The 27,089-nt window shown below is 36.1% G+C and overlaps 1 protein-coding gene across 3 annotated transcripts in view; it reads left to right on the forward strand.

Moving 5' to 3' along the window:
* PAK3 (p21 (RAC1) activated kinase 3) overlaps window positions 1-27,089 on the forward strand; it is a 511,889-nt gene that overhangs the window by 295,265 nt on the left and 189,535 nt on the right. For 2 of the 3 annotated variants that reach the window (XM_053699309.1, XM_053699312.1), the window contains exon 1: window positions 9,855-10,067. The exons of the other annotated variant lie outside the window; for it this stretch is intronic. The gene's annotated coding sequence lies outside the window, so the exon portion shown is untranslated. Of the gene's footprint in view, window positions 1-9,854; window positions 10,068-27,089 lie in introns of those variants that run through there. 3 annotated transcript variants of the gene reach the window in all.

Below are 27,089 nucleotides of genomic sequence, written 5' to 3' on the forward strand. Positions count from 1 at the left end.
AATGCTGGCAGCACTCAATCGTCTATTTCCCAAAGACAACCTCTGGATATGATGCTGAGCATGTGCACTCAACTTCTTTGATCGACCATGGCAAGGCCTGTTCTGAGTGGAACCTGTCCTGTGAAACTGTATGGTCTTGCCCACCGTGCTGCAGCTCAGTTTCAGGGTCTTGGCAATCTTCTTATAGTCTAGGCCATCTTTATGTAGAGCAACAATTCTTTTTTTCAGATCCCCAGAGAGTTCTTTGCCATGAGGTGCCATGTTGAACTTCCAGTGACCAGTAAGAGATTGTGAGAGCGATAACACCAAATTTAACACACCTGCTCCCCATTCACACCTGAGACCTTGTAACACTAATAAGTCACATGACACTGGGGAGGGAAATGGCTAATTGGGCCCAATTTTAGCAATTCAACTTAGGGGTGTACTCACTTTTGTTGCCAATGGTTTAGACATTTAGGGGTCGATCCGATAAAAATCGTCGCCCGCAAAAGCCGGCGACGCCAATATTTGCGCGGGTTTGGTATCACATATACGGCGTAACCTAGAAGTTACGCCCGTATATTTCTGCCGTCGCCCGTAGTTTTTTGGGCTATAGGCAGGTATACCAAACCCGCGCAGTTTGGTATCCAATATGCAGCGTAAGGACTTACGTGGCGAAAATGGAGAAAACTTACTCCATTTTCACCTCGCCACAAAAAGCAGCCGTAAGAAGCCTTACGCTGACTATTGGAGCCCCGTAACTCCCTAAACTGGCTGCTAAAATAAACCTAACACCTAACGCATGCGCAATGTCTATCTCCCTGTCAACCGCGATCTGCTTAAATAAACCTAACACCTAACGCATGCGCAATGTCTATCTACCTGTCAACCGCGATCCCCCCCCCCCGAAATCCCTAATAAAGTTATTAACCCCTAAACCGCCGCTCCCGGACCCCGCCGCCATCTACATAAACTAACCCCCTACTGTGAGCCCCTAAAACCGCCGCCATCTACCTTATCTATCCCCTAATCTGACCCCTTACACCGCCGACACCTATATAAAAATTATTAACCCCTAATCTAATCCCCCTATACCGCCGCCAGCTATATTAATATTATTAACCCCTAATGTAAGCCCCTTACACCGCCGCCATCTCTATTAAAATGATTAACCCCTAATTTAATCTACCTACCCCGCCGCCAGCTATATTATCTATATTAACCCTAAGTATATTATAGTTAATATAGGTATTACATTATATATATTAACTATATTAACCCTAATTATATTAGGGTTAATATAGTTACTATAGTATTTATATTAACTATATTAACTCTATCTAACCCTAACACCCCTAACTAAATTTATATTAAATTAATCTAATTCATTTATAAACTAAAATATTCCTATTTAAATCTAAATACTTACCTATAAAATAAACCCTAAGATAGCTACAATATAATTAATAATTACATTGTAGCTATGTTAGGGTTAATATTTATTTTACAGGTAAATTGTTAATTATTTTAACTAGGTATAATAAATATTAAATAGTTATTAACTATTTAATATCTACCTAGTTAAAATAATTACCCAATTACCTGTAAAATAAATCCTAACCTAAGTTACAAATACACCTACACTATCAATAAATTTAATAAACTACAAACATCTATCTAAAAATACAATTAAATTAACTAAACTAAATTACAAAAAAAAAAAACACTAAATTACAAAAAATAAAAAAAAGATTACAAGACTTTTAAGCTAATTACACCTATTCTAAGCCCCCTAATAAAATAATAAACCCCCAAAATAATAAAAATTCCCTGCCCTATTCTAAATTAAACAAATTTCAAAGCTCTTTACCTTACCAGCCCTTAAAAGGGCCTTTTGTGGGGCATGCCCCAAAGAATTCAGCTCTTTTGCATACAACAAATACAATCCCCCCCCCCCCCGCCGCGGAGCATCCATCCCGGCCGACTGCTGTACTACGAATGAGGTACCTTTAAATGACGTCATCCAAGATGGCGTCCGCCGAATTCCAATTGGAATTAAGTTAGAAAAATCTGATTGGCTGATTGAATCAGCCAATCAGATTCAAGTTCAATCCGATTGGCTGATCCAATCAGCCAATCAGATTGAGCTCGCATTCTATTGGCTGTTCCGATCAGCCAATAGAATGCGAGCTCAATCTGATTGGCTGTTCGGCGGCGGAGCGAAGAAAGAAGATTGAAGATGCCGCCGGAAGAATGAAGACTTTGCTGCCGCTTGGAGGAAGACGTCGCCGGAGGAAGAATTCTTCTTTGCCGCTTGGAGGAAGACATCGCCGGAGGAAGAATTCTTCTTTGCCGCTTCGAGGAAGACATCGCCGGATCGGATCAGGAGTTCGGCCCGGTGTGGTGAAGACAAGGTAGGGAGATCTTCAGGGGGGTAGTGTTAGGCTTTTTTAAGGGGGGTTTGGGTGGTTTTAGAATAGGGGTATGTGGGTGGTGGGTTGTAATGGGGGGGGGGATTGTATTTGTTGTATGCAAAAGAGCTGAATTCTTTGGGGCATGCCCCACAAAAGGCCCTTTTAAGGGCTGGTAAGGTAAAGAGCTTTGAAATTTGTTTAATTTAGAATAGGGCAGGGAATTTTTATTATTTTGGGGGTTTATTATTTTATTAGGGGGCTTAGAATAGGTGTAATTAGCTTAAAAATCTTGTAATCTTTTTTTTATTTTTTGTAATTTAGTGTTTGTTTTTTTTTGTAATTTAGTTTAGTTAATTTAATTGTATTTTTAGATAGATGTTTGTAGTTTATTTAATTTATTGATAGTGTAGGTGTATTTGTAACTTAGGTTAGGATTTATTTTACAGGTAATTGGGTAATTATTTTAACTAGGTAGATATTAAATAGTTAATAACTATTTAATATCTATTATACCTAGTTAAAATAATTAACAATTTACCTGTAAAATAAATATTAACCCTAACATAGCTACAATGTAATTATTAATTATATTGTAGCTATCTTAGGGTTTATTTTATAGGTAAGTATTTAGATTTAAATAGGAATATTTTAGTTTATAAATTAATTAGATTAATTTAATATAAATTTAGTTAGGGGTGTTAGGGTTAGATAGAGTTAATATAGTTAATATAAATACTATAGTAACTATATTAACCCTAATATAATTAGGGTTAATATAGTTAATATATATAATGTAATACCTATATTAACTATAATATACTTAGGGTTAATATAGATAATATAGCTGGCGGCGGGGTAGGTAGATTAAATTAGGGGTTAATCATTTTAATAGAGATGGCGGCGGTGTAAGGGGCTTACATTAGGGGTTAATAATTTTAATATAGATGGCGGCGGTGTTAGGGGTTAATAACTTTATTAGGTTGCGGCGGGGTACGGGAGCGGCGGTTTAGGGGTTAATAGCTTTTTTATTGTTAGGATAGTGAGGGGGGATAGCGGATAGAGGGTTAGACGTGTCGGGCTATGTTTAGGAGGCGTGTTAGACAGTGCGGGTGTTTTAGACTTTAGTCAGGTTTTATAGGCGCCGGCAGTTTCTAACGTGGCGCAAGTCACTGGCGACGCCAGAAATTTGTACTTGCGCAGATTTCTGGACATCGCTGGTTTGTCAGACTTACGGCACGTTAGCATCTGACGGCGACTTATATGGGATAGCTCGAGTTGCGAGCTGAAACTGCGGGCGACGCCGGTTCCCTCGCTTGCGCCGCAAACTGCGATCTATATCGGATCGCGCCCTTAATGTCTGTGTGTTGAGTTATTTTAAAGGGGACAGCAAATTTACAATATTATAAAGGCTGTACACTCACTACTTTACATTGTAGCAAAGTGTCATTTCTTCTGTGTTGTCACATAAAAAGATATAATAAAATATTTACAAAAATCTGAGGGGTGTACTCAATTTTGTGGGATACTATAGATACAATTATAACAGGCATTCAAATATGCCCCCCATGACCACTTGTTATAAAGCCCAGCAGCTCCTTTTTAAAATAAAGCCTTAATAAATGTTGCAATAGTGATCACCTGGCATGAATAAATTTGCATTTATTTGAGTAGAGCCCCAATGTGCAGATCAAAGTTATATAACTGTACCCAAAGGCCCTTATTTATATGACTTTAACTGTAGTGTTTAGGAAAAAGTGTTTGCAACCTTGTTTATAAAAATGAAATAAAAAAAATACATTTGTTTCACATATTTTGTTGTAGAGAATATATAATATGTTTGGGTCTGTCACTGAAATATGGCCTACGGTAGGACTTAAATTTGATTAGAATCTAAAAACTCCAAAACAACTCAACATAGGGGCTCACATGACTCAGTAGTTAAGAGGTTAAAAGTAAACCCTGTTCTTAAAGGGACATTTTAGTTAACCGTATTCATTTTTTTTTTTTTTTTTAGTTTGTGTTACTTTTCTGAATAAAACCAATATTTTGTTGTCACACTTGCGGAGGAGTGTACCTCTCCACCAGTAAACCCTAGGCAGTTGTCATTATCAAGAAGTAGGAAGTACCTAACCAATACTATAGTATGGCTTCCGTTATACGATTAAGGGATTCTGCTAGAGCGTTAACTCCTCTAGTAAGCTTTTTTTGCACGTTCTGAATAGCAGTCGTATTAAAATTTGAAAGTAAACTGCTTTCACTTGCGTGCTAACCACATGCATATAAAAATACAAACTTAGAATATTGTGTGTCTGATAACGTATCACTCATAGAAGTCAGTGGAGCAAAAAAAGTGGAAAAAAACTAACACCCTATTCGAGCACAAACCCCATTTCATATTCTCAAGTGCGCTAACCCAACATGAAAATATTAATATTCCACATTCCAATGTTCTTCATATAGCAGAATATAAATACATATTTCTACATATATCTGGTGTGTTTTTTGGTACAATATATATATATATATATATATATATATATATATATATATATATATATTTCTAAATACTTAATGCAGAACATTGGAATGTGAAATATTCACAGTAAATCACAGTATAACACTTAATTAACTATAAAGATTGCATAAACATGTTTTTACATATTTTCCTCTACTTGACTGCAAAGGGCTCCAATGTACTTATATATACATCTATATATGTATACAAATATGTGTTTATATATGTCTGTAAATACATATATACACATATAAATACATACGGTATGTACACACACACATATATATATATACATACATACATTAATATAAATCTTTAGACATTTATGTGTGTATCTCTATATTAAAGCCCTTTGCCTGCATTTTTTCCCCTAAAAACTAAGACCTCATACCTTTTGAGCCCTTTATAACTTTTTTGTGCAATTTCTTAAAAAAATAATTATTATTAGATAGTGTTGATATGAGTGTTACTGTACTTTGTAATGTGAAAAAGTTAATCATGATTGTAAACCCCATGCGTACAAACACCCACAATTAAACCCAACATGTAACTGTTAACGTGCCACTTGAAATCTGGCCCTAAATATTTCAGACAAAAAAAACCACGGGTATCCAACTGTAAGTAAAGTTATTACTTTTACGCTGACTACATAAAGTGCCTTTGTTGTAAGCTGTATTTTATCTATGTTTACTTATATTTAAAGTGAAATTAGAGCAATGCTTTCTATGCAGATTGTTGATGAGAAGGAATTTTGTTTTACTGTTTTGACAGATGCATCTTAATAATGTTATAGGATAACAAAAAGGCAGACTATTGTTAATTTTGAGTAATATTCAGCAAGAGTACCAGGAGAATGCTATATGTTTCCTGCTGTGAACGGTTACAGCATAATAGTATTATTAATACCACTAATTACAACATTCTTCAAAAGAAAATGCTGACTTCCTTTAAAGCCATATTTAACTCTTGTTGCTAAATGTCCTTAATCCCTTTCTCTTTATTGCAATACTGTAAAGTGCTGAGTTGCTCACAATAGTATTGTATATGTATTTTTATGACATGACAAATCCCAGGATCTGTGGCTCCTAGAATTCTTTCGGCTTCTGTGTTTTTATTATTATTATTGCATTTGATCGCTCAGTGTATACTGTGTTCTAGGATACCATGGCATCTAGAAATTGGCTCTCTACTGCCAATTTAATTGACTTGTCTCTGCTCTCTTTGGTGAAAAGAGATTTTAAGAAACAGTTTACCCAAAAATGTTGTTCCAAATTATCCATTTTACCTGCTGGATTGTATTAAATTGTTTAAAAGTAGTTAATTTACCCTTATTTCTGCATTTGAAATAGCTGATTTAGCCTGTTGTATCCCCACCCATACTGAAAGTTCCTATACTTAAGTCCAGGCTATTGCCAGGCTATGTAAACACAGCCATCAGAAGAAATTACACTCCCGGTGGGGTGTAGAAGATATAACTAATACAATGGTCATTTTCCATTGTCCTCTCTAAGTATTGAGCTTTGGTTTATAAACAAGCAAGTCTGTGTACAAAAAGTGATAACATAATGAGATCTCATTTAGCTCAACCCATTCTGATAGGCTGTGGTTTCAAATCACAAAACCAGCTATTTCATATACACAAATAAACATGAAAATGCAATTTCTCATACATTTTATACCCTGCAGCTGGCATAACAAGTCATTGGAAATACATTACGGAAAAAAACAATTTTACAGTATATTGTCCATTTAACACTCAGCCACACCTCTAGTGTCTATGGTGCTGTATTGGCACAGGCATGTATCTGTCTGGCTGACACATCTCTACTCATCAGACAGTGGCAGTTAGGGTAGCCACCTCCACAATGTTTTTCGCGACACTTATGAGTTACACATGCTTCAGGGTATGCAGGAAGGAACATGAATAGTGCTGTCCAGGGTCACTATTTATGTTCTGTTATGGTGCACAATGCATGTTGCTCTCTGCACTCCCTGCAGCATGTGTAACTCATATGTGTCCAGGAAAAGATGCAAAGGTAGCAACCCTAATGCCAATGCTCTCTTCTTGTTTCCTTCCCTCTCCTTTAAGTCACCTTTTATAGTATGCGGATGACACAGATCATTAAAGGGACATTATACACTCATTTTTTCTTTGCATAAATGTTTTGTAGATGATCTATTTATAAAGCCCATAAAGGTTTTTTTTTTAAATAAATGTATAGTTTTGCTTATTTTTAAATAACATTGCTCTGATTTTCAGACTCCTAACCAAGCCTCAAAGTTTTATGTGAATACGCTCGACTACCTACTCCAGCTTGCTCCTGTTTGTGTAAAGGGTCTTTTCATATGCAAAAGAAGGGGGAGGGGGGAGTGTCTTATTTGCCACTTGCAGTGGGCTTTCCAGCTACCTTTTCAACAGAGCTAAACTGACAGCTTCTAAGTAAGTTTTTAAACAGTTTCATACTGGATTTTTATATCAGTATCTGTGCATCTTATTCTTTATAATAGTGTCTATTACATGCAGTTATATGAAAATGAGTGTATACTGTCCCTTTAAGGTATGTGTTATATTGCTTTTGTGTGTATCATATGTAATCAATGGGTTAAAGCACTTCTGAAAGTGTGTTATACATTTCTTCCCTTTCTGTTAGTATTCCAGGTAGTCAGTTTATACGGACATGTGTTCTGAGCAATAGGGTTGCCAGTTGTCAAGTATAAAACCGGACAGTCCAGGCTCTCCAGTAAAATCTTCTCAAAACACTGAACATTTAAATGCCCATAAGTGTTAAATGTTTAATACCGCCTATGTAGCAAAATAAATTGAGGGGCTGTTAAGGGGGTCAAATATCTACTGTTTACATTTGTTAATGACAGCAAATAGGTACAATTGTTGACTTGTGTGTTACTGGCAGCTAAGGAGTAGAATGACTGCCTAGTTGTGAAAACATACATAGTAGGGGTTAGAGTAGTGTTTAAGATATAGATTTGGTGGGGGGTGCATTGTTTGACCCCACAGACCATAGTGCCACCCAGTCACCTACAGGTTGTCCACTATTTTTATGGAAGACACCTGGCAACATATATATATATATATAACAACACACACACACAAAGGGATAGTGCAGTAATCATTCATTCACAGGAAAGTATATCACTATGCGTTGTTAATGTGGGGACATAGAGGAGAAGTGTTAAACTAGCATTGTGACCATGTCTATACTTGTAGACTCAGCCCAGATTGGCTTCTCCATATAAGGCAAGTGGTGCATGGAGTTTGGCTATTGAATTTTTTTTACAGTAAACAAGACAGAGGGACTTACCTGACAATTTTGGATAATCTTGCAAATGTAAGCATATTTGAGAGGTATAGCTTTACTGACTAAATCTAATATAATATACAGATTTGTTCCACTTTATTTTTGAGTCTTACTGGAAAATTATTTTTTATTAAGCAATTATATTTTAAATTCTTGTTGATTGTGAGAACAAAATGCATCAGGAGCCTATAATATCTTCCTTTTATTTGTTTCCTTTTATTGAACACTATCACAGGTATCTATTCAAAATCAAAATGTAACATATAAGTAAATTAATAATTATTTCAAATCATGTAGTCATTTTTCTTATCATATAACATTACATTCATGTTAAAAAGCAATGCTGATTTAATACTTAATTCCTTTTTATTAAAAATAAATAAATAAATAAATACAATTTCATAAACTCCTATATTTATAAAAAAAGGAACATAATTATAGAATACCACCTTGAACTTGCTATATGTAGTATTAAAGGACCACTGAACCCACATTTTTTCTTTAGTGATTCAGATAGAGCATGCAAATTTAAGTAACTTTCTAATTTACTCATCAATTTTTCTTCGTTCTCTTGCTATCTTTATTTGAAAAAGAAGTCATCTAAGCTAAGGAGCCAGCCAATATTTGGTTCAGTACTCCGGACAGCACTTGTGTATTGGTGGGTGAATGTATTCACCAATCAGCAAGAACAACCCAGGTTGTTCACCAAAAATGGGCCGGCATCTAAACTTACATTCTTGCTTTTCAAATTAAGATACCAATAGAATGAAGAAAATGTGATAATAGGAGTAAATTAGAAAGTTGCTTAAAATTGCATGATCTATCTAAATCACGATAGAAAAAAATTGGGTTCAGTGTCCCTTTAACTGACATACTATTAGTATTTCTTTCACATCTATGTGAACATAAAATCCCAAGAATTAAAGCGATAACATGATCACAAAAAGAATCAAAAACTCTGCAATAATAGCAAATCATTAACTGAACATATTTTTTTATTTCTATTAAGATCTGATGAATATATTGTAAGTTTGCCATAAATAATTAAAAAAATATTTAAAAGTCTTACTGAATAAAATAAAATATATTGTTACAAGGTATCATAAGAAAAATAATATTGGTTAACCATATATGTAATCTGTTTAGCATTTTCCAGATAATCGGATTTTGCAGGTAGAAGCCAGATACATTGTATAGCATTCATTTCTTTATATGTTTAAACAAACACGTTATTGCTTAGTCTGATTTTGCAGATCCATAGTGTGATTTTGAGAACAGACTTCAGTGTCTCATTGAGTTACTTGACAGCTCTCCTGTGTGTAAGTTGTGAGGCTAGTGGTTAAATCATTATGATCTGGGTAGGATGCATATGTTTTCCTAATAAGTATAATATAAACTTGCTCTATTGAAAAGCTTGAGGGACATTCTTTTTTTATTTTGTGTTATTTTGATGAAGCTTCTGTAACTACACAAAACTGTATTTCTAATGCAGCCTACAGTGTTACAGAGAGCACTACATTTTTAAGCTCCCTCCCTCTCTCTCCAAAGGTTTTTCTGCACTTCCTGCTTCGAAACAAAAGATTTGCCTATCCCAGCCCTCCTAGTGCTATTAGTAGTATTATTATCAGCAGTCTGCCAGCCAATCAGCTGTGCAGAAAGACGATGACATCATGGGCTAGGGAACAGCAAGGAGGCAGCTGATGCATCCAAGACACTAATGTTAGCTCTGGAGGTCAGGATGGCAGTTCTGCAGATGGACTAAGCTGGGGTTTCCCTTTCATTAGAAACACTCACCGTGGAAGGGGCACAGAGGGTGCAGCATGCCAGGGTGGATGCCAGGTAATGCCCTCTTCTTTATTCCTACAGCATCATGGTGCAGATGCAGCCCATGCTGCCTTGCGTTAAACAGTGATCAGAATGGCCTGTTCTGGTCTCTCCCAATGCAGGCGCAGCCTGCACAATTAATGATGGAAACCTTAGTGGCTCAGATGCCATTTTTGCAAAGCAACATCATTAGCCCACAGGGGTTACTGTCTTTGAATAATATGTATTGTGTATAAATACAAAGGTGACATCATTATTGAGATACCTTGCAATACTCACCTATGTCTGTGCCTGATATACAGCTATGCAATGGTTGGCTTTTTACCTTTTTAGTACAGCAATGTAATCCTATCAGAGAAGCAAGACTGTCCTAATATGATTTTGGCAAGTAATAAAGGGATGAGGATTCTTTGGCTTTTAAATTGTATTGTGTGATTTTGTTTCATTGCATTATATTCATAGTATTGTATTATAGTTTATTAATAGCCTTATGTCTTGCTATATATATATATATATATATATATATCAAATCATCAGAGAGGAAAAATATTTTAACATCAAATAGAAGCAGAAGGGATTCCCCCTGTCTAGAAGAGCTTGCAATCAATGCCATCTGCCTTGTCATTCTCTGCAGTTGAGGGTGATAAATCCACTTTGCATACATTATGTTTTTTTTTCTCTGTGTGCTCTGTAGAGACACCTGCTCTTATTAGTGGGAAACCCAGAGATAGGGCCCCATATGTAGATTAGCCTTTGTCCAAGCCCAGTTTCTTCACCCATCGGTTCAGCTGCTGTTACAAGACCTCTGTTCTCTGACATTTTCATCATCCTGTGAATACAAGGTATTGGGTACCATCACCTCATAATACCTTGCTTCATAGTAAAGTCAGCCCTAGGGAAATGATAAAAGCCTTACACTTTTTATAGCCACAAAATGGTGCATTTGACTATATATATATATATATATTATTTTTTTTTTGTCTTTTGTTATATATTATTATTGTGTTCAACATCCTTTGCATGCAAATCTTTATTTGTATTTTTTTAAATTGATTTGTATTTTATTTGGAAAAGAACAATAGAAGTTTATAAGGAGGAACTTGAATTAATTTAACTGTGTCTTTTTCGCGGCTTGCCAGCTTGGAAGTCAAAGTGCGCAGCCATGCTGTAACTAATTGGCATTTATCTGTCTGATGTTCATAGCAACATTGTTTATATATAGAAACAGGCATTGACATAAAATAGCCCACCTAGTCTGAGATGGTTTGCCTTGGTTCAGCAAACCTTATTCATTCAAAACATAAATTGTGATCCATGAGTGTTTGTAACTTGTACCAAGTCTGTTGGGGAGGATATTCCAGACATTTATCCAATTATCTGTAAATAATTTCCAAGCCTTTAAAACTTTCATCTAAGCAATTATTTAAAATAATTTGTTTGTCTGGTGTTTGGTAGATTATGTATGAAGTAATGGAGCTAATTGTTATTTATGTAAGGTGTATGCATCAAACCCTGATTGCTGTGTATGTATAGAGTGTAGCATTTGTATGACCTAGAGGAAGTCAAATTCAGTGATAATGTCTGCAGTTCAGTTGTCCTTTAGTGTAAAGGTCTCAAAGGATCTTTATAGACAAGCACTGCTTAGTTAATGTGGACAATAATGTTTCCATGGTAACCAAATGCCCTGGAGTGATGATTTTTTTTTTCAATTCATTTCTCTGATAAGAATGTTTGTAGTCTCGTCTATATACAAACAAGTTGATACTGATATTAATCCACAGTATTTATTTTTTTAGAATTTATCTTGATAGTGACAATTTGGCAAACAGTGTCATCATCTTTGTGTAAATTAGAATTTGATAACAAGCAGACATTTGCTCACACCACTGAAATGCCAGAACAGCTGGACATGCAAGTATTCTAGTATCTACAGGGACCATAGACTCAATTCTTCAATTAAACAGTGTACATATATGTTTGTTGTCAATATTTTATAGTTTACATATGTTTTAAAATACACTGGCCACTTAATTAATTTATCTCTGCTAAACAGGTACAGTATTTTCTTTATTTTTTTTTTACATGCAGGTTTATAACATTTTAGCAACAGCTTAGTTACTGTACTAGCTCCATTTGCACAACAATGTGTCAAAGATGACAAACAAAATTAAAAGAAATAGAAACTCTTTCAGATATTTGTTTATAAGCTTCCAACAGTTTATTTACATATTCAGTACTTTGCACAATAAAGGCAGACGTTACCATTTTAGACTTTTAAATCCTAAACTCTTGTGGGGAGTTTACAAATAATAATCTTGGGTCCATCAAAGTGTATAAAACCATGTTTATGACTAGGGTCGCCACCTTTAGTTCAGGCCAAACCCGAACATTTCTGCTCTGTGCATAGCACAGCAATTTTTTGTTTTTGCAGAGTGCAAGCTACGTATAATAGCAAATAAATACAAGCTCGCACATAGATATTCACAATCTAACACGCTCTCTATCTTACACACACACTGTCACTTACAATCTCACATACTAACACACATACTATCCCTATCTGTCACACAAACACTCACACTTTTACGCACAAAGACACTTTTAGACACACACTCTCACACACATTCTCTCTCTCTCACACACACAAAGACACTTACTCTTTCACACACACAGACTCACAAAGATGCACACTCTCACACCACAGCTAAGCATCATGTAGGAGCCGTCACTTAGCAAGAAGAACAGTACTAGTACAGTATTACTAGGCAGCGGATATTTGCACCACATTTCCTACCAAAACCGGTCATTTGCATGTCCGGGCCTGACTAAATTTCAAAACCGGACACACAAATGTCAACCCAGACTGTTCGAGTTATTCCCAGACAGGTGACAAGCCTATTTATGACTCTTTTCATATTCCAAGAATCAACCACCCTTCTCCAAATTACTGCTGAACTTACTACCCTTCAACTTGATATCATGACCCCTTGTTCTAGTGTTGCTGTTTTTATGAAAAATACTGTCATCTTCAGCTTTACTGACTTTTTAAAGGGATATGAAACCCATTCATTTTAATTTTGTGATTCAGACAGAGAATACAATTTAACTGAGTTTTCAATTTATTTCTATTATCAAATTTGCTTTGTTCTTTGTTGAAGAGCATACCTAGGTAGGTAGTGGGCACCTCTTGGGCACTACATGTCAGCAACACTACTGCTATCTAGTGCTCTTGCAAATTTATAACATTGTTCAAAGTATTCTTGCAAAACTACTGCCATATAAAGCTCCACACATGTGCACGCTCCTGATCCTACCTACTTGCTTTTTAACAAAGGATACCTAGAAAACAAACAATTTAATGATAGAAGTAAATTTTGAACTTTTTACAAATTGTATGTTCTGTTTAAATCATGAAGAAACAATTGGGTTTCCTGTCCCTGTAATATACTTGACAGTTTCTATCATATCACGTCTCCCTTCTCTCCTCTGAACTATACATATTTAGCTCATCAATCAACGTTTTTTAGACTGTATCATTTTAGTTACTCTCCTTTTATCAGATTCCAGTTTGTTTCTATCCTTCTGGGGATGTGGTCTCCTGAACTGTACACCATACTTAAAAGGGATACTGAACCTAAAATTTTTCATTCATGATTTAGATAGAGCATGCCATTTTAAGCAACGTTCTAATTTACTCCAATTATCAAATTTTCTTCGTCCTCTTGGTATCTTTATTTGAAAAAGCAGGAAAGTAAGCTTATGAGCCGGCCAATATTTGGTTCAGACCCTGGATAGCACTTGGTGATTGGTGGCTACATTTAGCCATCAATCAGCAAGTGCTACCCTGGTGCTGAACCAAATAGGGCCTGGCTCCTATGCATCACATTCCTGCTTTTTCAAATAAAGATACCAAGAGAATGAAGGAAAATTGATAATAGGAGTAAATTAGAAAGTTGCTTAAAATTGCATGTTCTATCTAAATCCTGAAAGAAAACATTTGGTTTCAGTACCCCTTTTAGATGAGGCCTAACTGATCTGTAAAGTGGCATGTGAACCTATACAGCCAATCTTTCTTCTCGCCTTACCTGCTGCACTACTACATTGTACAAGATGTACAAACCAGGTAAATAAGATCCACACAAAGGCTGACAACAAAAGAAAAAGACAGAATGAATAAGGACAAACATAAATAGATGGAAAAAGAAATACAAATAGAAAAAAAATGGGTAGTCAGTAGGGACAGAGCATTTCCAACTGGGCATAAAAGAATACTGGGTAGTATAGAAAGAAAAAAAGTATAAAGGGTGATTGAGCAAAGCAGAGGCATAACTAGAATAACTGACTAAAAATTTATATATAGTTATATATGGCAGTGTCCACTGTCCAAAGCACCTGTGTTCTAACACTTTGCACACATGGCTGTCTGCAGAGTTATTGGGTCAAGTCAAGCCCACAAGAGCTGTGTATGGGCAAGGTACTGACTGGATCTTTCATTTTGATAGTTGCTATTGTTGGGTAACGAAGGACACGCAGGGCAATGGGGTACATCTGGTGCAATGCTTATAAAGAGGTAGGTAGAGAAATAGCGGAGAAGAGTGTAAAACAAAACCGTAGAAACTGTGCTATTAAAAGAGAGAAAGAAACACATACGTAGCAAGAAATCTTATTGGTTGGTCAACCTGGACAAGGAATACATACTGGGTAATTTGGTAAAGCAGAAACCATCACTAAATGGATAAGAGAGATAAGACAGTGAAGGGGGAAGAAAGGTAAAGTGGAGACATAAATATGGCCCTGTTTAGACCAAGGCTAACGCAACAACAGGCTCAGTGTTCTCCACAGAAAAGATTGACAGCTGGTGGCATTGAGAAGTGGCCGGGTTGGGGGGGGGGGCAGTGTAATACTTAACAATATTATAATATTTCTTGTTATTTATAAATATTACTTGAGCTATCCAAGCCACACATTAATTTGTTGAAAAACTGGCTCAGCAAAAGGTGCCAAGCTTGTTGGGCAAGGATGCCTATAGTCATCAGTAGGGTTGCCGGCTGTCCTCCAAAAAAATACTGGGTAGGTGTGTGGCACAGTGGCCATATTGATTTTTCACAACTGAGCATAGATATTATCCCCTTTGCCAGTAGCGCACAAATAAATAATTTTACCTGTTTGGCTGCCAGGAACATCTGCACCAGTGATCTTCCCCTTTTGACTGCCAGTTACACACATAGAGCTGTGTTTTTACACCCTCATGGGTCACATAAAAATCTCAGAGCAATACATTTTAACCCAGTGGCTACAGATAATACACAAAGAGCAATATTTTAACATCACACAGACTGCCAAGAACAAATAAGAAAAGGGTTTGTTTTTACATCCTTGGACATTTTAGTGTCCAGTATTTTGTTGTATAGATTTTACTGGACAACTGCTGAAATACTGAAAAACTGCAAAAAAAAAAAAAAATGATGCAAATTTTCACATAAATTACTGCTATACCCCTTTAAAGTGCCATAAAACATGTTGAGATCTGTGCATATCCTAAAATTGCTAATTAAGTAATAGTTTGCATTAAAAAAAATTGTTTAAACATTGCTGGCAAGTATTTTAAAATAATTTTCAAAAATAAGCAAAATTAGTTACATACCATGCTGTCTGGAGTAGTCTGATCCACTCCCCCTATCAGTATTTAGCATCAGAAATACAGGCATTGTATTTCAACGGAGTTCACAGCAGCTTATTTACTTCTAGGCATGCTCCAGCATATAATGAGTGTCCACTTCTGCATTCTACCAAACAATGGTAGATATAGATACAGCCATAGAAGGAAATGTGTGTGTGGGGGGGGGAGTTAGAGCTGTACAATTTGGAAACTTAAAATAAAGGTTTAATGGGGAGGCACTGCACCATAAATTTGCAGATAAAGTAATTAAAGTACATATTATATTATTTTTTATGTCCATTTAGCTATTGCTTTAGTATGATGGGAGTTTTTCACTTAGCCATGTTTAGAAAGCAAGCATCAAGCAAATAATTATTGTTTAAACCAAATCATTAAAGGGACAGAAAACCCCAACATTTTCTTTCATGATTTGAAAAGAACTTACTATTTTAAACAACTCTACTTCTGTTATCACATTTCCCTTATTATCTTGTTATCCTTTGCTGAAGGAACAGCATTGCACTAATGGCAGCTAAATGAACACTTCTAGTTAGCCAATCACAAGAGAAAAATGTGTGTAGTTACAAATCAGCAGCTAGATTCTTCTAGTGTAGGATATGTGTGTATTATTGTTCAACAAGGGATATCAAGAGAATGAAGCACATTGAAAATAGAAGTTAATTTAAAAGCGTCTTAAAATGACATGCTCTATCTGAATCATGCAAGTTTAATTTTGACTTTCCTATCCCTTTAATCTTAGATTGAGACCTTATATGTGGGTGTGTCACATTTGATTGTCGTAAAGTACAATTATTATTAATATTATTATTATTATTTATTATCATTTATTTGTAGAGTGCCAACAGATTCCGCAGCGCTATAAACATAGGCGGTAAACAAGGTAACATTTATAGGGATCAAATGGGTAGAGGGCCCTGCCGAGAGTTGCAGTGTTGTAGTCAGCTCTTATAAAGGTGACCTGCAAACAGTTGGGCTCTTAGGCTTACATGCTATGGGGGTTCAAGGGGATAGCAATGGAGGAGAGGAACCGGGATTGTGAACGGTTAGTATAGGTTGTATGCATCCATGAACAGTAGAGTCTTTAGGGAGCGCTTGAAGCTTTCAAAACTAGGGGAGAGTCTTGTGGATTGAGGCAGAGAGTTCCACAAGATAGGAGCCAGTCTGGAGAAGTCCTGTAAACGGGAATGTGAGGAGGGAACAAGAGAGCAGGAGAGTAGGAGGGTGTGAGCAGAGGGAAGGGGATGGGAGGGAGAGTATCTGGAGAGAAGGTCTGAGATATACGGAGGAGCAGTGCAGTTGATGGCCTTTTATGTCAGAGTCAGAAATTTGTCTTTAATCCTGAAGGCAAGAGGAAGCCAGTGAAGGGATTGGCAGAGAGGTGCCGCAGATGAAGAAGGACGAGTAAAGAAGATGAGCCTGGCTGAGGCATTCGTTATGGATTGTAAAGGAGCTAGGTGGCAGCTAGGGAGACCAGAGAGGTCGGAGTTGCAGTAGTCGAGGCAGGAAAGGATGAAAGAGTGGATTAAAATCTTAGTTGTGTCTTGTGAAAGGAAAAGTCTAATTTTAGAGATGTTTTTAAGGTGGAAACGGCAGGATTTAGCCAAAGGACTGAATGTGAGTAGTGAAAGAAGGATCTGAGTCAAATGTGATCCCAAGACATCGGGCATGTGGGGTTGGGGTAATAATGGAGTTATCAACAGTTATAGAGAGATGCAGTGTAAAGAATTTGGAAGAAGGGGGGGAAATAAGGAGCTCAGTTTTGCAGAGATTTAGCTTGTGGTAGTGAGAAGACATCCAGGATGAGATTTGAGATAGACAGTTAGTGACAAGGATTAGCAAAGAAGAAGATAGGTCTGGTGCAGAGAGATAGATTTGGGTGTCATTGGCATAAAAATGATATTGAAACCCATGGGACTTTATTAAGGAACCTAATGATAATGTGTAGATTGAGAAGGAGTCCGAGGACAGAGCCTTGCGGTACCCCAACAGAAAGTGGTAACAGGGCAGAGGAAGCCCCAGAGAAGGCTACACTAAAGGTACAGTAAAATAGTGTATTCAAATTAATGGGACAATATCGTGGAAAAAATATTGTCTATTTTGTTTGAAGATTCCTTTTTTTCACTGTGTGTTGAACCCTAGCAAATACATAGTCAAATGTGTGCTCCTGTGCCACTCCAGGTGAGTTCAGTTCAGTTGTTGAGCATTTGTATGAGAACTGCAACTTTAACAACATGTTAAACCTTTTTTGAGAATAGTAGAAGGGAATATGTTGTGATGAAAAATATATTTTTATTATTACACTAGATTGTCCCTTTTATATAAAATTGTACTGTCTGCAAGGCAAAATTGATCATGTTTGCAGGGGTTCGGGTTAGCAAGTAGAAAACTTGCCCACATGCAATCGCCATTTGAAACGCTGCATCGCATGCATCTTGTGCAATGCTGCCCCCTGCTCTCGTGCAACCAATTGCATGAGAGCACGACATGTCAATAACCCCAAACAAGCGAATGTTGGGGTTACTGATCTTGCCATTTATAAGGTGGTGGAGAGGCAAAAGAAGCAGATCCTGCTTCTTACATTTGTGGTTGCTCCTCAAAAGCTGTAAATGCAGCTTAATACATTTTTTCCATAGTGTAGCTAGTGCTACACTAGAACAGTAGTGAAAGAACTGAATGGGAACAAGCAGATGGTAATTATGTGTGCTATAGGGAGCTATTATATACCTTGGCTATAATTTAAAAGCAGAGTTTTCTAAGCTATTATCAAATGGAATTTGTTACATGCGCTATATTAATTATCTTGCCGATGCCCTTTTCATATTGATATAGTTAAAGGGACAGTCAAGTCCAAAACAAACTTTCATGTTTCAAATAGGGCATGAAATTTTAAACAACTTTCCAATTTACTTTTATCACCAATTTTGCTTTGTTCTTTTAGTATTATTAGTTGAAAGTTAGACCTAGGAAGGCTCATATGATAATTTCTAAGCCCTTAAAGGCCGCCTCTAATCACATGTTTTTGTATTTGCTTTTCACAGCAGGGGAGAGCTAGTTCAGGTAAACCCTATAGATAACATTGTGAGCACGTCCGTGGATTGTAGCAGACACTGCACTAATTGGCTAAAATGAAAGTCAATAGATAATAAATAAAATGTCATGTGATCAGGGGGCTGTCAGAAGATGCTTAGATACAAGTTAATCACAGAGGTAAAAAGTGTATTATTATAACTGTGTTGGTTATGCAAAACTGGGCAATGGGTAATAAAGGGATTATCTATCCTTTTAAAACAATAAAAATTCTGGTGTTGACTGTCCCTTTAAATGAGTCTATTTTTGCAGAATAACCAATTATTTATACCTCAAAATAGGCTTAAAACCGTTAAGTTTTACTAGTTTTTTGTCCCCCTTCATATTAAATAAATGGGAGAGAATATTTTACCATAAAAACTGTAATACTGTAATATTTTGTGCTGATTTGTACTGTATTCTAGACCTGAAATATGCCTGCAGCTAAACTTGATTGGCGCTGCAGTGTTTAGATGCCAAGTTGTATTTATCTGAGGCAGTCAGCCACGGTGTCAGCTTTACACTGCAGCGTCTAACTCGCGTACAGGGCAGAGGGATTCATAAGCCGGCTCTTGCTTTGTTTCCAGTGAAATTCCCAGGACTGGCAATTATCACCCTGCATGCAGTGCCTCACACACAACTGAACAGACTGTAACTGGGTGTTTGCAAGCTATGTGTCCATATATTCTGTCGGCTGGCATTGTGGTTGTGTTAATGCAGTGCTTTTAAACAACCAGGCCTTCCCAAATAGGGATATCCTTCCAGTAAAATTTTGGCTATCAAAAATGGAAGTTATTTGCCAAACAAATATTTTAATTATTTAACAAGTAACAGTATAGCAAAGTGGTTTTAGTCTCCTTTACCTCTTAGGTAGTGTTTATCTATCTATATATCATCTATCTATAATCTATCTATCTATCTATCAATCTATTTATAATCTATCTATCTATCTATCATCTCTCTCTCTATATATATATATATATATATATATCCATTCATTGCCTGTCTGTTGTATTTGGGCATTCAGTATTTCCCATGGAATCCTTTACGTGTGCAGCTTTTGAAGCATGGCATGACTAGGAATACATAGCCAATGAAAGTACCACATACAGTATGTTAGTACAGTCCTTGCTGTGCAAAAAAAACAAACAATTACACATATCTCTTAAAGTGAATGTAAATTTAGGTGATAAAGTGCTCGGTTTTTAAAAATCCGATTAAAAACAGGGGCACTTTATTTCATCAAAATGTACATTTCACTCATGTTGTGCAAATACCTTTTTAATCTTGACAGCCGCTGCATCGGTTCTTCCCGCCCGCCGCTAAGCCTCTTCCCGGATCTAAAATGAGGAATCCGTTTTCCTCTAATCACGGCGTTGAATCAGACACTGATTCCCCCGGGGGGAAGCTATGATTGGAGGATGACCGATCCGTCATTTCTGACGTATGAAGAGGCTTGCGACGACCTGGGAAATTGCTGTTGCGGCTGTCAAGATTAAAAGGTAAGTATTTTCACAACACAAGTGAAATGTAAATTTTTATGAATTAAAGTGCCCCTGTTTTTAATCGGATTTTTAAAAACCGGGCACTTTATCATCTAAATTTACATTCACTTTAACACATCACCAACATCACCCTTACAGGCAACTATAGTCACACATCACAAATATTCACCAAATGCAGCATATTCAGTACCTTTTAGCAGAGCAATATACAGAGTTATATATTTTTATACATTATTAAAAAGTGCTGTAAAGATATTGTAACAGCTTTCATTCATAGAGAAGAAGATCATAACATTTTCATACTTGGCATGAAGAGATGTAAAAAAACCAGGTCTAGCAATACAGGGAGTGCAGAATTATTAGGCAAATTAGTATTTTGACCACATCATCCTCTTTATGCATGTTGTCTTACTCCAAGCTGTATAGGCTCGAAAGCCTACTACCAATTAAGCATATTAGGTGATGTGCATCTCTGTAATGAGAAGGGGTGTGGTCTAATGACATCAACACCCTATATCAGGTGTGCATAATTATTAGGCAACTTCCTTTCCTTTGGCAAAATGGGTCAAAAGAAGGACTTGACAGGCTCAGAAAAGCCAAAAATAGTGAGATATCTTGCAGAGGGATGCAGCACTCTTAAAATTGCAAAGCTTCTGAAGCGTGATCATCGAACAATCAAGCGTTTCATTCAAAATAGTCAACAGGGTCGCAAGAAGCGTGTGGAAAAACCAAGGCGCAAAATAACTGCCCATGAACTGAGAAAAGTCAAGCGTGCAGCTGCCAAGATGCCACTTGCCACCAGTTTGGCCATATTTCAGAGCTGCAACATCACTGGAGTGCCCAAAAGCACAAGGTGTGCAATACTCAGAGACATGGCCAAGGTAAGAAAGGCTGAAAGACGACCACCACTGAACAAGACACACAAGCTGAAACGTCAAGACTGGGCCAAGAAATATCTCAAGACTGATTTTTCTAAGGTTTTATGGACTGATGAAATGAGAGTGAGTCTTGATGGGCCAGATGGATGGGCCCGTGGCTGGATTGGTAAAGGGCAGAGAGCTCCAGTCCGACTCAGACGCCAGCAAGGTGGAGGTGGAGTACTGGTTTGGGCTGGTATCATCAAAGATGAGCTTGTGGGGCCTTTTCGGGTTGAGGATGGAGTCAAGCTCAACTCCCAGTCCTACTGCCAGTTTCTGGAAGACACCTTCTTCAAGCAGTGGTACAGGAAGAAGTCTGCATCCTTCAAGAAAAACATGATTTTCATGCAGGACAATGCTCCATCACACGCGTCCAAGTACTCCACAGCGTGGCTGGCAAGAAAGGGTATAAAAGAAGAAAATCTAATGACATGGCCTCCTTGTTCACCTGATCTGAACCCCATTGAGAACCTGTGGTCCATCATCAAATATGAGATTTACAAGGAGGGAAAACAGTACACCTCTCTGAACAGTGTCTGGGAGGCTGTGGTTGCTGCTGCACGCAATGTTGATGGTGAACAGATCAAAACACTGACAGAATCCATGGATGGCAGGCTTTTGAGTGTCCTTGCAAAGAAATGTGGCTATATTGGTCACTGATTTGTTTTTGTTTTGTTTTTGAATGTCAGAAATGTATATTTGTGAATGTTGAGATGTTATATTGGTTTCACTGGTAAAAATAAATAATTGAAATGGGTATATATTTGTTTTTTGTTAAGTTGCCTAATAATTATGCACAGTAATAGTCACCTGCACACACAGATATCCCCCTAAAATAGCTATAACTAAAAACAAACTAAAAACTACTCCCAAAACTATTCAGCTTTGATATTAATGAGTTTTTTGGGTTCATTGAGAACATGGTTGTTGTTCAATAATAAAATTAATCCTCAAAAATACAACTTGCCTAATAATTCTGCACTCCCTGTAGATGGTTTTATATACTAGTCCACTAATGCCAGACAAGTATTACATTGCGGCGGACGAGTAAAAAAAAAAGTGACCTTTTTCCTATCTTTAACACTAAGTGGACTAGTAACGTTTTCCCTCTGGGCTAGTAGCTTTTAGCCCCTGACTAGTAAACTATAGGAATATTTTTCAACCCCTGTGTGTGTGTGTATGTATATATATATGCATGTGTATATATATATCAAAAAGATTAATAATTCTGAGATTAGTCAATTTGTCAGCATGCAACAAAGATTTTTTCTATATCTAGAGTTTTTCATCTATTTTTATTAGTTGAAATATAATCAAAATGATCTGATCTAGTTTTTGCCTAGTACATATGTCACTTAATAAACAAAACACACTTCCATGAGCAAAGGAATCTTAAAGGGACAAGAAACCTTCTGTCTCAGTTCTTTTTATACGTCTAGAATCTGTTGCTGACCTTTTGTTATTTTTAATTGTACCTCTGAGCCATTACTCTTCGCTTACACTTTCTTACTCTGCAGTATTTGTTGCCTTATTCTTGATAAAATGTATGAATAAGAATTGCCATGGAATATAATGTGACTGCTTTACTGTTGTTATAACCTGAGCAGGGCAGTCTAGTTCCAGGTCCTGAGGGCCATAAACCTACCTGTTTTTTAGAATCTCTCTTCTTGTTCGTGGGCGAGCCAATCAAAATCATTTGGTTTGATTATTCTTTAATGAGATTAACCTTAGTTATTGGCTAGCATAGGGTCCTTGGAGAATAGAGTTTGGACACTCCTGAAGCAGAACCTAAATACATATGCATTTATTAATCCTTTTGTAGGATTGTCCTAGATGTTGTATTTGTGAGGCGCTGGTTTCTTTGCATCTCAGTAAATTTAGTGTATACATGTTTTCAAATGAATAATTGTCAGTTGCATAGTTGTTATTGATGTTTTGGAACAGACCATCAATCTTTATTACAGGTAGTTTGCTCCAGGTAGTTCTAGCTACTGTGTATATATTCATGCAGACCATTTTAAAGGGATACTGAACCCAATTTTTTTTATTCATGATTCAGATAGAGCATTCAATTTAATCAACTTTCTAATTTACTCCTATTATCAATTTTTCTTCATTCTCTTAGTATCTTTATTTGAAAAAGCAGCAATGTAAGCATAGGAGCAGGGCCCATCTTTGGTTCAGAACCTGGGTAGCGCTTGCTGATTGGTGTCTACATGTGGCCACCAATGAGCAAGCACTGCCCAGGTGCTGAATCAAAAATGGGCTGGCTACTTATCTTTATTTGAAAAAGCAGAAATGTAAGCTAACAAGAGAACAAAGAAAAATGTATTAATTAATTAACTAATTAGTAATTTAAATAATACATTTGCTTAAAATTGCATGCTGTATCTGAATAAAAAAAAAAAATTTGGTTCAGTATCCCTTTAAAGATGCATGGTAGTCAGAATTAAACTTACATGATTCAGTTAGATTATTAAATAAACTTTTTTTAATATAGTTAATATAGTTTTTGGTGTCCTTAGTTGAAAACCATGCCTTGGTAGACTCAGGAGCAGCCGTACAGTATGAATTATGAAAGAAAAAAATATGTAGACTCTTAATTTTTACATTGATTTTAACATTTGATTTAAAAGGCATTTATAGGACATTCAGCAAGTTTCTATAGAAAGAACAGTGACAAATCCTCACATTTGAGAATTCATAATGCTGAAAAAAAAGAGAGAGAGAGAGAGGCTGATGTCATGGCAATTATATTTATGGGATCCCCTTTACACCACCAGCAATTGAAACATAATTGGCAAAACAATTTAATTTTTCCAAAGTCACAAATTAGAAACATGCTTTTGAATAAAAAAAAAACATTTTTGATAACTTCACTGCTGTTAATTATACTGCACTGATGGTTTTTGTTAGAATTCTACAGTACCATTATATTGCCTAGTTCCTCTCATTAGAAATGTGCCAAAAGTCCTATGAATGCTTTTTGAACCATATTTTGAGATGAGAGCAATAATGTGACCTGCTGATAAAAAGAATTGTGCTATCGGAGTGAACATATATTTTATTTATGTATTATTGATATAGTACACCAATGTTTGTTTCCTGTTGCTAGGTTCTTACACTCCCTTTTTGTTATCTGCTTGTGAAGATGCTTTGGAGTTTTCTTGGGAAACTGCAAATAGAAGAAGAGTTTTGTTCTCCTTTTTTATTGGTTGATATTATTAGAACATTTCACTGTTTGTAGCCTGAAAAGTTCCTCTTTTTTTTTTTTTTTTTTTTTTTTTGCTTCCTGTAGACTTTTTAATCAGAACTGTGAAATTATAGACATTGAAATTTCCATTGTTGATAAGTTTGGTATTTCTGTAAAGAGGAATATGAAGTTTGGGTTTATAGGAAATGGTGTGTGCATAGGACAGATTTTTCTAGTACCATTTTGAGAGTGATCCATTTTTTTTAGGAATCTAAGGGAGATGAAGTGCTGTGCTGTCCAGTGAGTAAGAAGGCACAATATGTACCAGGCATGGACGCATGATGATTTAAAGGATAGATGCCATTATAATTGTATGTAGTTAAAGGGACAGTTTACTCCAAAAAAATAATTGTTTAAAAAGATAGATAATACCTTTTATTGCCCATTCCCCAGTTTTGCACAACCAACATGGTTATATCAATATACTTTTTACCTCTGTGATTACCTTGTATGTAGGCCTCTTTTGACAGTACCCTAATCACATGGCTATTTATTATCTATTGACTTGCATTTTAGCCAATTACTGCAGCGTCATACACAACTCCACTGGAGAGAGCACAGTGTTATCTATATGGCTCACGTGAATTAGCAGTCTCTTGTTGGGAAAAGCTAATAAAAAAGCATGTGATAAGAGGCTGTCTGTAGTGGCTTTGAAACAGGCAGATATTTAGAGGTTTAAATGTTTTAAGTATATTAAACATTTTTGGTTGTGCAAAGCTGGGGAATTGGTAGTAAAGCGTTATCTATCTTTTTAAACAATAACCATTTTGGTATAGACTGTTCCTTTAATGTAGTTAATTGTATATATTTCCTTAAAGGGACAGTCTACACCAGAATTTTTATTGTTTTAAAAGATAGATAATCCCTTTATTACCCATTTACCAGTTTTGCATAACCAACACAGTTATAATAATATACTTTTAACCTCTGTGATTATCTTGTATCTAAGCTTCTGCAAACTGCCCCTTTTTTCAGTTCTTTTGACAGACTTGCAGTCTAGCCTATCAGTGCCTGCTCCCAGATAACTTCTTGTGCACGAGCACAGTGTTATCTATATGAAATACGTGAACTAAAACCCTCTAGTGGTGAAAAACTGTTAAAATGCAATCTGAAAGAGGTGGGCTTCAAGGTCTAAGAAATTAGCATATGAACCTCCTAGGTTAAGCTTTCAACTAAGAATACCAAGAGAACAAAGCAAAATTGGTGATAAAAGTAAATTGGAAAATTGTTTAAAATTACATGCTCTATCTGAATCATGAAAGTTTATGTCCCTTTAATATCAGAAAATGTATGTGCTTGTGGTTTTTGCTATAGTTTCTTCGAAGCAGTGAAAAGCCAAGCTGAAACACTAGATGAGCCACAAAACCTCATATTTGTGTGAAATCCATTTCTAAGGTAAAAAGTGCAGTGAAAACCTCTTATGGTTTCAATTTATCCCATGTGTTTTTATAATGAGCAGACTGCTACTCAAGATAAATATATCATTCAGAAGCATTATTTCTAGGTTTCAAGTGTACCAGTGTTAAATGAGTATAGAACAGAAGGTATAATAGGGGTCACTCTTGACACGTGCCCTTAGAGTAGTGAACATTAGAATTCATGCAATTTCATTCTTTACAGTACTAATAAATAAAGTTTGCATTTAGTCTAGGGCAGATTATTATATTTTATTACCTGCTATTAATATTTGCAACAGCAATATAATCTAGACCATGTTTAGGCAATATGTTTGTTTGAATGATTTAGCATTGGTGTCAGTACTGAGGGCCTCAAATTAAAGAAATATAATAAAACATAAAAGTGTGTGTGTTACAAAGTGGAGTTATGTTTTCTAAAAATTTTTAAAAAGTCTAAAACTTCTTATGCTTCTTTGTCCTTTTAAGTAGTCTAGTTAATGTACTGTTACACTGAGTAAACAACCAGGAAATTACTATTTTTTCATATTGAAATAATGCAAATTGTATTGCAATCCCTCTTTCTTGATATTTTAACGATGTATGTTTAATTTTACTGCCACATCTTAATATTGAAGCCTCATTCTTAGGTATGGAATGAATAACTCCTCGCCTATGTAGGCTCTATGCCATATGAAGACTTATGTTGTCTTTAGGCAAAGTAGCCATTTTTATGGGTGCCTCACTGAGAACAATGCTTTTTAGTCTACTTAACAATGTCTTATATTATTTTGTCTATAAAATGACATCATTGCCATGATCAAGAGAAATTTGACATTTATGACCACTTCTTAAAAGGACCCTAAAGTCAAAATTAAGTTTCATAATTGGATTAACTTTGAAAGTTCATTTCTATTGCATTATCTTTTTATTGTGTATTTGTTAGTTGTTCAGTTCTATTGTATTTAGTGGCACTCAGATATACATTTCTATAAAACATTCATGACTGTGTAAAGGGACACTCAAGTGAAAATAAACTTTTATGATTCAGAAAGACCAGCAGTTTTAAGACACTTTCCCATTAACATCCATTATCAAATTTTGCACAGTCCTTTTATATTCACACTTTCTGGGGAACGGAATCCTACTGAGCATGGGCCCAAGCTCACGGGTATACTATACTAGTCTGTGATTGGCTGATGTCTGTCACATGATACAGGGG

The sequence above is a fragment of the Bombina bombina genome, chromosome 1 (genome assembly GCF_027579735.1).
Source record: "Bombina bombina isolate aBomBom1 chromosome 1, aBomBom1.pri, whole genome shotgun sequence".
In the NCBI taxonomy this organism is placed as follows: Eukaryota; Metazoa; Chordata; class Amphibia; order Anura; family Bombinatoridae; genus Bombina; species Bombina bombina.